A 12,924-nucleotide genomic window follows, 5' to 3' on the forward strand; every position below is an offset into this window, starting at 1 on the left:
CTGTGTCTGTGTTAATTGGTTTCCCTTTTCTTTGTTGAAGAGGGTCTGTGCAATCCTTCTGCCTAGTCCGCCATCTTGCCCCGCCTCTATTTCATCTTTTTTTGGTTGCTCTTGTATGTGGGAGGAGCTCTGGTGGTGTACTGGTTAAGGCATTTGGCTGTAATCGGAAAGCTGATGGTTTGAACCCACCACCTGCTCCGCAGAAGAAAGATGAGGCAGTCTGCTTCCATAAATGCCATAGGGGTCGTATGAGTCACATCAACCTGATGGCAGTGAGTTTGGTTTTGGTTTGATTATTGTATGTGGGAGTTTTTCTTTCATTATATTATGACTGATTATTTTTTCAAAACCAAAGCTAGTGAATTTATATATCAATTATATAACTAGTCATCTTATTAAAATCTTTCATCATTTTTTAAAAAATTAGCTTAATTTTTTATTGAGATATAACTCACTCTGGTGGTGTAATGCCTAAGGCATTTGACTGCTGACCAGAAGCCTGGCGGTTAAAACCCACCAGGTACTACTTGGAAGGAAGATTGGTCAATCTACTTCCATGGAGATACCGCCTCAGAAACCCAACGAGGGGTCACTATGAGTTGGAATCGACTCCACAGCAGTGAGTTTGCTTTTTTGGTAACATAAAATTCACCTTTTAAAAATGTACAATTCAGTGATTTTTTAGTATATTCAAAAAATGGTGCAACTATTTTTTACTATCATCCAAAAGTCCTTGCTGTCAAGTCAATTCCGACTCATTATGACCTTGTAGGACAGAGTAGAACTGCCTTAAGGGTTTCTAAAGCTGTAAATCTTTACACAAGCAGATTGCTCCATGTTTCTCTGGCAGAGTGGCTGGTGGTTCAAATCTGGACCTCTTAACCACTGTGCCACCAGGGCTCCTTTACTATCAAAAAAACTCCAAAAACCAAATTCACTCCTTTGAGTTGGATCCAACTCGTAGCGGCTTCTCCTTGGGTTTCCAATTTAATTCCAGAACTTTTTAATCACTCCAAATCCCACCCTCTCCATGGTTATTACCAGTTACTCTTCAGTTCCTGCCTCCCCCTATCGCACCATGTGATGGTGGTTGTTAGTTGAACTGGAGTCAGTTTCAACTCATGGTGACTCCACGTGTGCTAAACAAAACTGCTCCATAGGGTTTACATGGTTGTGACCTTCTGGAAGCAAATCATCAGATTCGCCTTCCAAGGCACCTGTGGGTGGGTTTGAACTTTTCAGCCTAACCCTTTGTGCCACCAAGGGCCTTCTCCATAGCCCCTCGCAATCACTAGTCTACTTTCTGACTCTATGGATTTACCTGTTCTGGACATTTCATATGAATATGGAATCCTACAATATGTGGCCTTTTTGTCTGGTTTCTTTCACTTAGGAAAATCATTTCAGGGTTCATCCATATTTTAGCACATATCAGTACTTGTTTTCCTTTTTATAGCTGAGTAACACTCTGTTGTACAGATATGTTGTAGTAAGGTGCTGTTGAGTCAGTTCTAACTCATAGCAATCTTATGTACAACCAAACAAAATATTGCCCTGTCCTGCACCATTTGCACAATTGTTGCTATGCTTGAGACCTTTGTTGCAGCCACTGGGTCAGTCCATCTTGTTGAAGATCTTCCTTGGTTTTGTTGACTCTCTGCTTTACCAAGCATGCTGTCATTTCCAGGGACTGGTCCTTCCTGATAACATGTCCAAGGTAAGGATATATCACATTTTATTTATCTGTTTATCAGTCGATGAACACTTGCTTGGGTTTTGTTTCCACTTTTTGGCTATTATGAATAATGCTGCTATGAACGTTTGTGTACAAGATTTTGCGTGGACATGTGTTTCTAATTCCTAATTCTATCTTAACATTTTGAGCAATTGCCAAGCTGTCTTCCAAGGTGGTTGTACCATTTTACAATCCCATCAGAAGCACCTTGGAGGAAAAGCCTGGTGATCTACTACCAAAACAACAGCAATTGAAAACTCTGTGGAGCATAATTCTTCTCTGACACACATGGATTCACCATGAGTTGGCGTCAACTCAATGGCAATTGGTATTGGTACTGGTTACTCCCCACTCCCACCTCCATCCTTACCTTTTTTCTTCCCAATTTGGTTGAACCTGTTGGCTTTGCCCTCACAGTGACATTGTGAGAACAGCCCATGGTATTCTCCACCTTTTTATGGCCTAAGGACACCCTGTGGGGAAGGAAGATATCAAGGGGGCTGTGGACAGCCTCCCCCATAGGCCTAACCTTGACTCTTAGATCTCAAACACTGTTTATTGCGCCAGTCCATGGCTCATTCCACAAGTACATTGTGTGTAACTTTTTTCAGGCATATGAAAGCCCCTTCTTGGAACTTTAGGTCTTTCTCCCAACTCAGCTCTTAGCCCAAGAGCCTGTTCTTGTGGCCCCCACCCCTACTCCAGGTCTCTCTCCCTATTTCACTGGCTGCCCAGTTTCTAGGTGGTAAATTAATGTACCTATTCTCAAGGGCTTTTTACTCATTTTCCCCTTAGTCAGCTTCACCCCCAATGAATATTACGGGGAATCCTCAGACTTCTCCTCACTCTACCCAGCTGCTTCTTGCCCTGACTCACACACTCTGGAGGCAGAGGGTCTGGGCTAGGTTTACACCACAATGCTCCAGGATCTTCCATCTTTTCCTCTGGCCACAACTACTGGAAATTTAAAGGAGCTCTGGTGGTGTAGTGGGTGAGGCATTTGACTACTAACTGAAGTTCAGTGGTTCAAGCTTACCAGCTGCTCCATGGGAGGAAGACAAGGCAATCTACTTCTATAAAGATTTATAGCCTTGGAAACTCAATGGGGGTTGCTATGAGTCAGAATTGACTCAATGGTTGTGGGTTTTGGAAATTTATGGCATGAATTTATTTCCTCTGAAGAGTTTAGATGCCTGTAAATGAATTAAAATACTTATAAAACTTATTTTGTTTCAATTCCTTATGTGTTGGGGGACAGAGGGTGTGTGATCAGCCTTTAACCTACTCTCTTTCTTTAGAAGTATCTAAGGCAGTCTTTGGGGACATTGGTAATTCAGTGGTTGAATTCTTGCCTTTTGCAGGAGACTTAGGTTAGATTTCCAGGCAACACATCTCATACGCAATACCACCCATCCGTCAGTGGAGGCTTGTGTGCTGCTAGGACGCTCAACATGTTTCAGTGGAGCTTCCAGACTAAGACTAAGAAGAAAGGCCTGCCATTCTACTTCTCAAAACCAGCCAGGGGAAACCCTATGGATCACAATGGTCTGATCCACAATAGATCACAGGAATGATGCAGGACTGGGCAGTGTTGGGTTCTGTTGTGCATGGAGTCACCATGAGTTGGGGGCCAACAAAAAGTTAAAAGGATGAGGAGGAAAAAAGTCTTAGAGAAAAATGAACATTGGCTCACATTTTAGAGCTTGTTTGATTAAAGTAGTCCTGAGAGAGAAGCTGGCAGTCTCATTTTAAACTGTTGGGTCTAAAATGAATTTTGATCTGATTTTGGAGCTGCTAGGGCAATAGGGGCCCCCAAAGTTGTATGTATTTCTGTGTCAGAAAGTGTCACATCCTAAGATTTGGGCACAGGTAACAGAGAGCCTCAAGCAGTAGGCAGGGACATGTAGAACAGATACTAGCAGAAGGCCCTAGGACAAGGAAGTCATCTTTCTCATGTCTTCTCCAAGGGCTCTAAGAGGAGACCTGGGGCCCCAGTTGGGAAGCCCAGGGCAAGTGGCACTTGGGAATGAAGGGCTAAATGTTTGTCACTTGAGAAACTGTTCTTGTGGTGGAAAGTTCAGCTTCTGTTTTAAAGGACAGAAGTAGGGAGTTCCACAATCCCAGGAAAAGGGCTGCAGAGGCTCATCAGAGTGAATTTAGACCCAGAGGGAGAGAGAATAGAGGCTGCTGATCACCCCAGGGTTGACACTGACTCTCTGGGACCCTGTACACTTGGCAGAAAAGGAGATCCAGGGAGCAGTGGAGGAGGCCAATGTGGGCAACCCCCTGCCAGATGTTGTTGTTGTTAGATGCCGTGGAGTCATCTCCGACTCATAGTGACACTATGCACAACAGAACGAAACACTGCCTGGTCCTGTGCCAGCCTTTCAATCCTTGCTATACCTGAGCCCATTATGGCAGCCACTGTGTCAATCCATCTTGTTGAGAACCTTCCCCTTTTTTGTTGACACTCCACATTACCAAGCGTGACATCCTTCTCCAGGGAACGGTCCCTTCTGACAACATGACCAAAATAGGTAAGAGAACTAAAGATTTTTCTTTTGTTTTTGCTTTTATCTTTTAATTGTTCATGGCATATTACTTTTTTTTTTTTTTTTAATTAGGATTTGGGTGAAGATTTACAGAGTAAATTCACATTTCATACAGCAGTTCACATATACTTTGTCTCATGTCATTGACCAAAATTTACAATACAGCAGCTCCCCTCCCACTTCCTCCCCATAGTTACCTCCTCCCAGTGTCCATCCCTTCATACTCTTCTGCACCCTGAGCTATCTCCCTGTGCATAAGCAGCCCTTCCTTCTCCCATGATTGTTCTCTCCAGGGCATGTGTCTTCTTGAGGTAAATGTTTAACTCACATGCCTATACTTTGTTTGGCTGGAAACCACAGTTGTGGGTTCAATTCCAGACCTGAAGGGCAGCTAGGGGCCATAGTCTCAGTGGTTACACCAGGCTCTATTGGACCAGCAAACCTGGTCCCCACCTTCTTCTTTTTTTTTTTTTGCCTCCAAATGATTTTGAGTTTTGTACCACATTGTTCTCCCTCTTTATGCAGGATCTCCTACATCCCTTCCAAGTGGATGGCAATGGTAGCTGGGCACCATCTAGTTCTTCTGGTCTCATAGTTGTATAGGTTGCAGATCGGATGGTGTACCAGTCGCTAGGACTGATTGTTTCCATTAATTTTGGTTTTCTTCTTTCTTCTTGACGAGGAGAGACCTGTTGTTGCATGTAGATGGCAGCTTCCTAGATTTTAAGGTCCCAGTCGCTACTCGCCAAAGTAGTAGGTTGAACAATGTTTTGTATAGTATGTTATGCCAATTGAGCTTGATGTCCCCTGCGACTATGGTCCCAAGCCCGCAGGATCAATTACTCGGTCCCTCTGGGTAGCTGGCTGTGACCAAGTAATGACCATAACCTTGCCCCTTGTCAGCTCTACTATACACCTGGGAATTCTGATTATTCACATGAACTTATAGGCCCACTGTCTGCCAACCCTATATATGATCTTGGATACACTCTCCATTTAGACATACCTAATTGTTTAGCTTGCTCACCCATCTATCCGTCCCTATACCCATGTTTGCTTTCACTGACAACTTAGTACTGTATATGCAAAGGGGTTCATATTTGTTGTCTGTACTGCCCATGTAACTCTCTATGTCTTTCTCATCCTCAATGCTGCCATATTGGTCACTCACATTTGGTACATTGCCCTTCTCTTCACCCAAATCAATATTTATCTCTATCTATCTAACAGCATTCCCTCCCCTCCCCTCCCACCCCTGGGAACCAACAAAGAAAATGTCCTCCAATATATAAACCTTTCCTTAACTTTTACAATAACGGACTAATACAATATTTGTCCTTTTGTGACTGACTTATTTCGCTCAGCATAATGTCCTCCAAGTTCATCCACGTTATGCGGTGTTTTGCAGATTCTACATTATTCTTTAACGTTGCATAGTATTCCATTGTGTGAATGTACCAAAGTTTGGTTATCCATTCCTCAGTTGTTGGACATCTAGGTTGTTTCCAAGTTTTGGCTATTGTAAATAGTGCTGCGATGAACATCGGCATGTATATATCTGTTCTTGTTATGGCTCTCACTTCTTTAGGGTATATACCTAGTAATGGGATGGCTGGGTCAAATGGTATTTGTATTTCCAACTTTTTAAGGAATCGTATGACATATTACTTGGTTGGTAACTGAAAGTTTTGCAGTTCAACCCCACCAGACGTTCTGTGGGAGAAAGACATAGCAATCTGCTTTCATAAAGATTTATAGCCTTGGTAACCATATAGGGCAGTTCTACTCCATCCTGTAGGGTCACTTTGAGTTAGAATTGACTTGCCGGCAGTGGGTTTGGTTTGGGTATATTTATATTTTTTAAATTCCAGCTGTAAAGAGCAAAATAGAAACTCCACCTCTTCATTTTCTTCTCTTCCTCTAACCTTCCCACCCCTACTTCCCTCCCAGAGATTAGCCACCTTCAGAAGATGATGTATGTCTTCTCAACCAAAAAAAAAAAACCAACCAAACCCACTGCCATCAAGTTGATTCAACTCATAGTGACCCCTCCTTGGGTTTCCAAGGAGGTATCTCTATGTAAGTAGATCACCCAATCTTCCTTCCAAGGAGTGGCTGGTGGGTTTGAATGGCCAGGCTTTTGGTTAGCAGTCAAATGCCTTGGGCACTATAGCACCAGAGCTTCTCAGTCTTCTGCATTTACATATACTTGTGGACGTAGAAACATTCAGTTAAGAATTCTTTTGCATAAATGGAATTATACTGCACTTTGTTTTCCTGAGATATATGTCTTTTAAATATAAAACCAAAATATACAAACCCATTGCCACTAAGGTGATTCCAACTCATAGTGACCCTATAGGACAGAGAAAAACTGTCCCATAGGGTTTCTAAGTCAGTGTTGGGTCAGTGGTAGAATTCTTACTTTCCATTTTAGTCTTTATGGAAGCAGACTGCCTCATCTTTCTCCTTGCAGTGACTGGTTGGTGGGTTTGAACCACCCACTTTTTGGTTAGCAGTCCAATGTTTTAACCACTGTACCACCAGACCTACTGCCATCAAGTCAGATCTGACTCATAGCAACCCCTCTTTGGATTTCCGAGGCATTATCACTATGGAGGTAGATTGCCTAACCTTCCTTCCAAGGAGTGGCTAGTGGGTTCGAACCACCAGCCTTCTGGTTAGCAGTCAAATGCCTTAGGCACTACGCCTAAGCTCACCTGCACTACCAGAGCTCCTTCTTTTAACAATATCTGAAGAAAATTTTCATTTCGGTATATATTTGTCTCATCTCATTGCTTTTCTTTTTCAAAAATATCTGTCCTTTTTTTCCCCCTATATCAATCTTTGACTTAGCGTTTCAGGTTACATAAAATTAGATCTCATTGAGCTTTTTATTTTGATTATATTGGTTTTATGGATATATTGAGGAATGATTGTCATTTTACAATATTAAATCCTGACATCTGAGAATATAGCATTTACTCCATTTATATGTCTGTTATGTTCTCAAGGAGTCCTGGTGGTGCAATTGTTATGCCCTCAGCTGTTAACCCACAGGTCAGACCTCTCTGTGGGAGAAAGATGAAGCAGCCTGTTTCCATAAAGGTTACAATAGAAGGGAAGAATTCCACCACTGACCCATCAGGCAGTCCCTCATGTCTTCCAATACACTTTACAATTTTCTTCATAGATGTCTATACATTTCTTATAAGGGTTGTTGCTGTTGTTGTTGTTGTGTGCCGTCGAGTTGGCCCCGACTCATAGCGACCCCTCCTTGGGTTTCCTAGGCAATATCACTACGGAAATAGATTGCCCCATCTTCCTTCCGAGGAGTGGCTGGTGGGTTTGAACCGCCAGCCTTCTGATTAGCAGTCAAGTGCCTTAGCCACTATGCTACCAGAGCTCCCCCATGTCACTTTAGTTTTGTGTATTTCACTGTACTTAAACTATATTTCAATAAATGCATTAAAAAAAAAAAAAAAAAAAAGACCTGGAAGACAGGAGGAAGCAGCCAGAGCAAAGGCCCTCTCCTTCCTTCCTCCCTTTCCCTCTCCTCAACCAAGGGCCCTCACAGGTCCCAGCCTATAGCCACCATTTAGTGGCAAGGAAAGATCCTTAGCCAGAGCCACCTCCTGGTGTAACTCATCAGTTTTTGCACCCGTCGCTCCCACTTCTCAACTCTCATGGCTGACTCCTCCTGTTCATTACTGGGATCCTTAGTAGCCTCCACCCCTATTCTCCCCACCTCATCTACCCCGGGACTGAGACCACCTGAAAGAGCCCCAACTTCCCCTTAAGGAGCTGGTGGAGAGCCTGAGGTTCCGTCTCTCTTGGACTCCTGTTCAGAATGCCCCTGGGATTTCAACCACCAGTTGTGATATTTCACCATTAGTACTACATTTCTTAAGTTAAACCAGGACGACAAATTTGCCTGCCAACTCCAATCAGTGAGTGGCTGCTACCAGCTGCCTAGAGCCTGTGTTAAGGATTCTGTGGCCACGTATAGGCTCATGGGAAGAAGCAATATGATTGATATTGATGTCTGGTTTGGGCTCTGCTGGAAGGAATGAGGGCACATACAATACATGTGCCATCTGGGGTTGGGTTTTGCAGTGGCAGGCTTCTCTTTCAGAATGCCGTCCTGGGGCAGGGGAAGGGATGGCAGTCACACATTCAGTCCCTAACAACTCTATCCAATTCATCATTGGATACTTTTGTTTCTGCCTAAAAGGACTGGAGAGACTGGAATAGAAATCAGAAAAGGGAAAGCTAAGAGAAAAATTACACCCACCCACCCACATACACACACACACAAAAGAATTTATGTCTTTGCTTTGTCATGGAAAATCTTGAAAAGAAGATTCTCTGAATTAAAATTCCAACGTGACTCTTACTGCTTGAGTGAGCATGGTCTCTATTTCTTATTTTTGATATTTGCATTTTAGGAAAATGGTTATTGAAGTAGATGCTTGAGAAAACAAGGGATCAGAGGGAGGAAGGCTTCATTCCAAGCTCCCTTGTAGAGAATCCTGACTCTCAAACTGCCTGATGTGACTGTGGTGTCCTCTGTCACAAGAGGAAGAGCCATGAAGGAACTAATTTCTTCTCTTCAAAGCCAAAAATTCACAGGATCCAAGCCATTCCTGGTCCTCATCATTGGCTGAGGGATCCCTCAGACTCACATAGGCCAAGTTACTTTGTCTTCCTTTCCTTAGCATGTATGTCTTTACTAGATATTCCCCTACATATTAAGCCCTGTGGATGGGAGCAAAGTGCACCTGTTGAGGTTATCACCAACAGCATCAAGAATTGGGGAGGGGAAGAAGGTGTGGACATGACATCACCTGGACAATATTCTTTTACTAGACAGGACCTGGGATTCTGAGATTCTGGATTCTCTTGACCCAGGCTTCTTAGCATGTTACCCTTTGGCTATTGGTAGGGAAGTAGTCACTGGCTGAAAGGACAGTTCCACCAATTTGGAGAACTTGAGGTGAAATACAGTCTCTCTTCTTAATTATTTATTTTCATTTCTATCTTACCTCATTCTTAAAATATGTAATAACAATTTATCATAGATAACATTTGTGGATACTTACTATGTGCTAGGCACTTAATATACATTACTACTGATCCTCATTAAAATCCTAGAGTTGTTTTTATTATTCCTATTTTGCAGTCAAAGAAACTGAGGCTTAAAAGTCTTAATAACTTGCACTCATTCTCATTCTATAAATGGCAGAGTAGAGATTTGAACCCATGTGGGCTGACTCTATAAACTAGTGCCCTTTCTTTCTTTCTTTTTTTTTTTTTTTTTTAATTGTGATTTGGGTGAAAAGTTACAGAACAAATTCATTTTCCACACAGCTGTTCATGACATTGATTGCAATTCCCATAATGTAATAACACACTTCCCACTTCCTCCCTGTGGTTACCTTTTCCCTGTGTCCTTCTTTCCTATGCATTCTTATCCTCTGAGCTATCTCCCTGTGCAAATACCAACCTTCTGATCTCCCATTATTTACTGTTCTAAGGAATGCACCTACCTGGTGTAAATGTCCACCGTCTATGCCTGCCTATTGGTTGGCTGAAAGCCATGAGAGTGAGTTCAATTCTAGGCCTGAAGGGTGATGGGGGGGGGGTGTTCATAGTCTTGGGGGTTTCACCAGCATTTGTCAGACCAGTAGGCTTGGTCTTTTTTATGATTTTGAGTTTTGTTCTATGTTTTTCTCCTACTCTATCCAGGATCTCCTGTTTTGATCTCTTTCTGAGTGGTTGACAGGGTAGCAGTGAACAATCTAGTTCTTCTGGTCTCAATGTCATGTAGGCTGAGATTAGCATGGTCCATTTGTTTCTTGGACTAATTGTTTCCATGTGTCTTTGGTTTTCTTCATTCTTTTTTTGCTCTGGATGAGGAGAGACTAATTGTTGCCTCTAGATGGCTGCTTGCAAGCTTTTAAGACCTTAGTCACTACTCACCAAGGTAGGATGTAGAACAATGTTTTGTGTAGTAGCATGTTATGCCAATTGAGCTTCATGTCCCCACGGCCATGATCCCAAAGTCCAGGCCCATCAACTCACTGCCTCAGAGTTATTGGCTGTGCCTAAGAAGTTATCATAACTTTGCCCTCTGTTAGTTCTATTTATGTGGATGTTCTTAAAGTACATACAAATACGTGCGGAGAAATATTGTCTGCCAAAGTTATATATGGTCATGGGTATATTCCCTTTTGCCTAGATACACCTGATCATTCAGCCTGTCTACCCATCTATTTAGGAGCTCTGGTAGCATAGTGCCTAAGGCATTTCACTGCTAACCAGAAGGCTGGCGGTTCAAATCCACCAGGCACTCCTCGGAAGGAAGGTTGGGCAATCTACTTCCGTAGTGATACTGCCTTGGAAACCCAAGGAGGGGTCCCTATGGGTTGGGTCTGACTCAACGGCACATAACAACAACAACACCCATCTGTTTACCCATTGATTAATGTTTGGTATCACTGATAATGCAGTATTATGTACTTAAAAGGGTTTATCTTTGTTGTCTGTACCTCTTGTGCACCTCTCTGTGTACTTCCTTTTCCTTTTCCTCTGTGTCTTCCTTTTCCTTAGTGTTATTGTGATGGTCACTTGCTTTTGTTATATTGCCTTTCTCTTCACCCAAATCGATACTTGTCTCTTAGCTATCAAACCAGTGCTTTTTCAATGATTCTGTTGCCTGAGGGAAGTTTCAGGTAACACGAGTGCTGGAACCTCACTGTAGGCCAATGAAATAAAAATGTCTGGGAAGTGGGGCCAGATGGTAGTAGGTTTCTCAAGCTCCTCAATGATTCCAGTGGGCAGTCGGGGTTGAGAGCCATTGCATTATGTCAAGCTACCTCTTCTCAATGTCATTTCCAGTTGCTCAGAGTCATCCTCCTCTCCTCACATTCTATATCCAATTCCTTAGCATATCCTGCTGGCCTTATTGTCAAAATATGCCCACAATCTGAATATTGTTCACAGCCTCCATTGCTACCATTCTGCATACATCTCCTGGCTGGACCATTGGTTCTATCCTCAACCCTTTATTATCAACACAGCAGCCAGAATCATTCTTCTAATATAGGGTGGACCATGTCATTTCTTGCTCAAAACTTTCTGATGACTCCCGTTTCACTCAGTGTAAAACCCAAGTCTTTTCTGGGGCCTAAATGATTCTGTCTGGTCTGGTTCCCCTATCTCTTTGACCTCAGCTCTATCCAACTCTTCCCCCTTACTTCCCTGCAGCCAAACTGGACTCTTAGCTGATGCTGAGACATGCTAACAGTCTCCTGCCTCAGGGCCTTTGCATTTACTGTTTAACTTTGAAACTCATTTATTCAGTTTTTTGTGCTTCTGTTCAATTGCTACTTTATCTAAGAGGCCTTCTCAGGCCATCCACTCACTGTAGCAGCCACTCACCACCACCTTCACTCTCTATCCTCTTACCTTTCCTCATGTCACCTAACATTTATTAGTTTTTGTTTATCTTTCTTCACTACAATGTCAACACCATGAGAACAAGGACTTTGTTCGATGTTCTATCCCTAATCCCTAAAATGGTACAAATACTTTCAGAATGAATGAATGCATATTATGCAACTTTGATGCAAGAAAAAAGCTAAGAAAAATAAAATAAAGCTCTGGGCAAACTTAATGCCCAGAATAGTTCTATTTATCTTGTATGTTTTGCTCAAAGAGTGAATGCAAATTTGGCTTTTGGCTCTTCAGTAACCAATGTTTAAAGAAAAACAACATTAGTTGTAGAATTTACTGTAGCCATAAGAAAAATAGAAGTCTGCTACCCATGGGAAGCACAGGTATTCCCAATACTAAGATATAAAACAGTTGATCAATTTAATCCTCATTAGAGGATCCAGTGTGAGAAAATGGGTAATAGTCCTACCATAAATATAATAAGCTTTAAGAAGTTCTTGGATTTTAAGAGAATGTGAATTCAATACTGTTGATTGAGGGAAATTATCAATTTGCTTTTGACAGTACGTAATGTCTCCTTTTGGTAATAAAATTTTAGCTGCCAGAATAAATTATTTTTTCATAATTTCCTTGATTTCCAGCCCTTTGTCCAATTATTCAGTAAGCCTTTCTGAGCATCAGAGAGGGTGCTCTACGTTACTGCCAAAGGGTTTTGAATCTTCTGCAGGGTGACCAACTGTCCTGATTTTCCTGGGACAAAGGGGGTTACTGTGAAGTGAGAAAAACTAGGTAAGTCCAGGCAAACTAGACCCTACCTATTTCTCTTTGACATGTGCCTTTGTGTTGCTCTTTTGTGAAAAACTCATTGAATTAAAGAATGGGTTGCTTTTAGCCTCTGTGCCTGGTATGCTAAGTTCTTTGTTTTCTTTTTCTGACCTATAAATAGATAAAAAGAGCAGAATTTGAAATGTGGGATCACATTCCTGAGTCCCACACCAACCATTCAAATGTGAGCATTCAAGTTCAGTTTTAGTGGGTAAACAGCATAAATTATCAGGCAGATTTGAGATGCAAAGGTCTAGAGATGGACTGAGTTAAGAAGATATGCAACACATGGAGACAAGTACAGCAGGGATGAAACAGGTGCCAGGAAGTTCACATTCTCTTAAAATCAAAGAA

Source organism: Orycteropus afer, unplaced genomic scaffold (genome assembly GCF_000298275.1).
Source record: "Orycteropus afer afer isolate SDZICR_OR568_19922 unplaced genomic scaffold, OryAfe1.0 scaffold00132, whole genome shotgun sequence".
NCBI classification, from domain to species: domain Eukaryota; kingdom Metazoa; phylum Chordata; class Mammalia; order Tubulidentata; family Orycteropodidae; genus Orycteropus; species Orycteropus afer.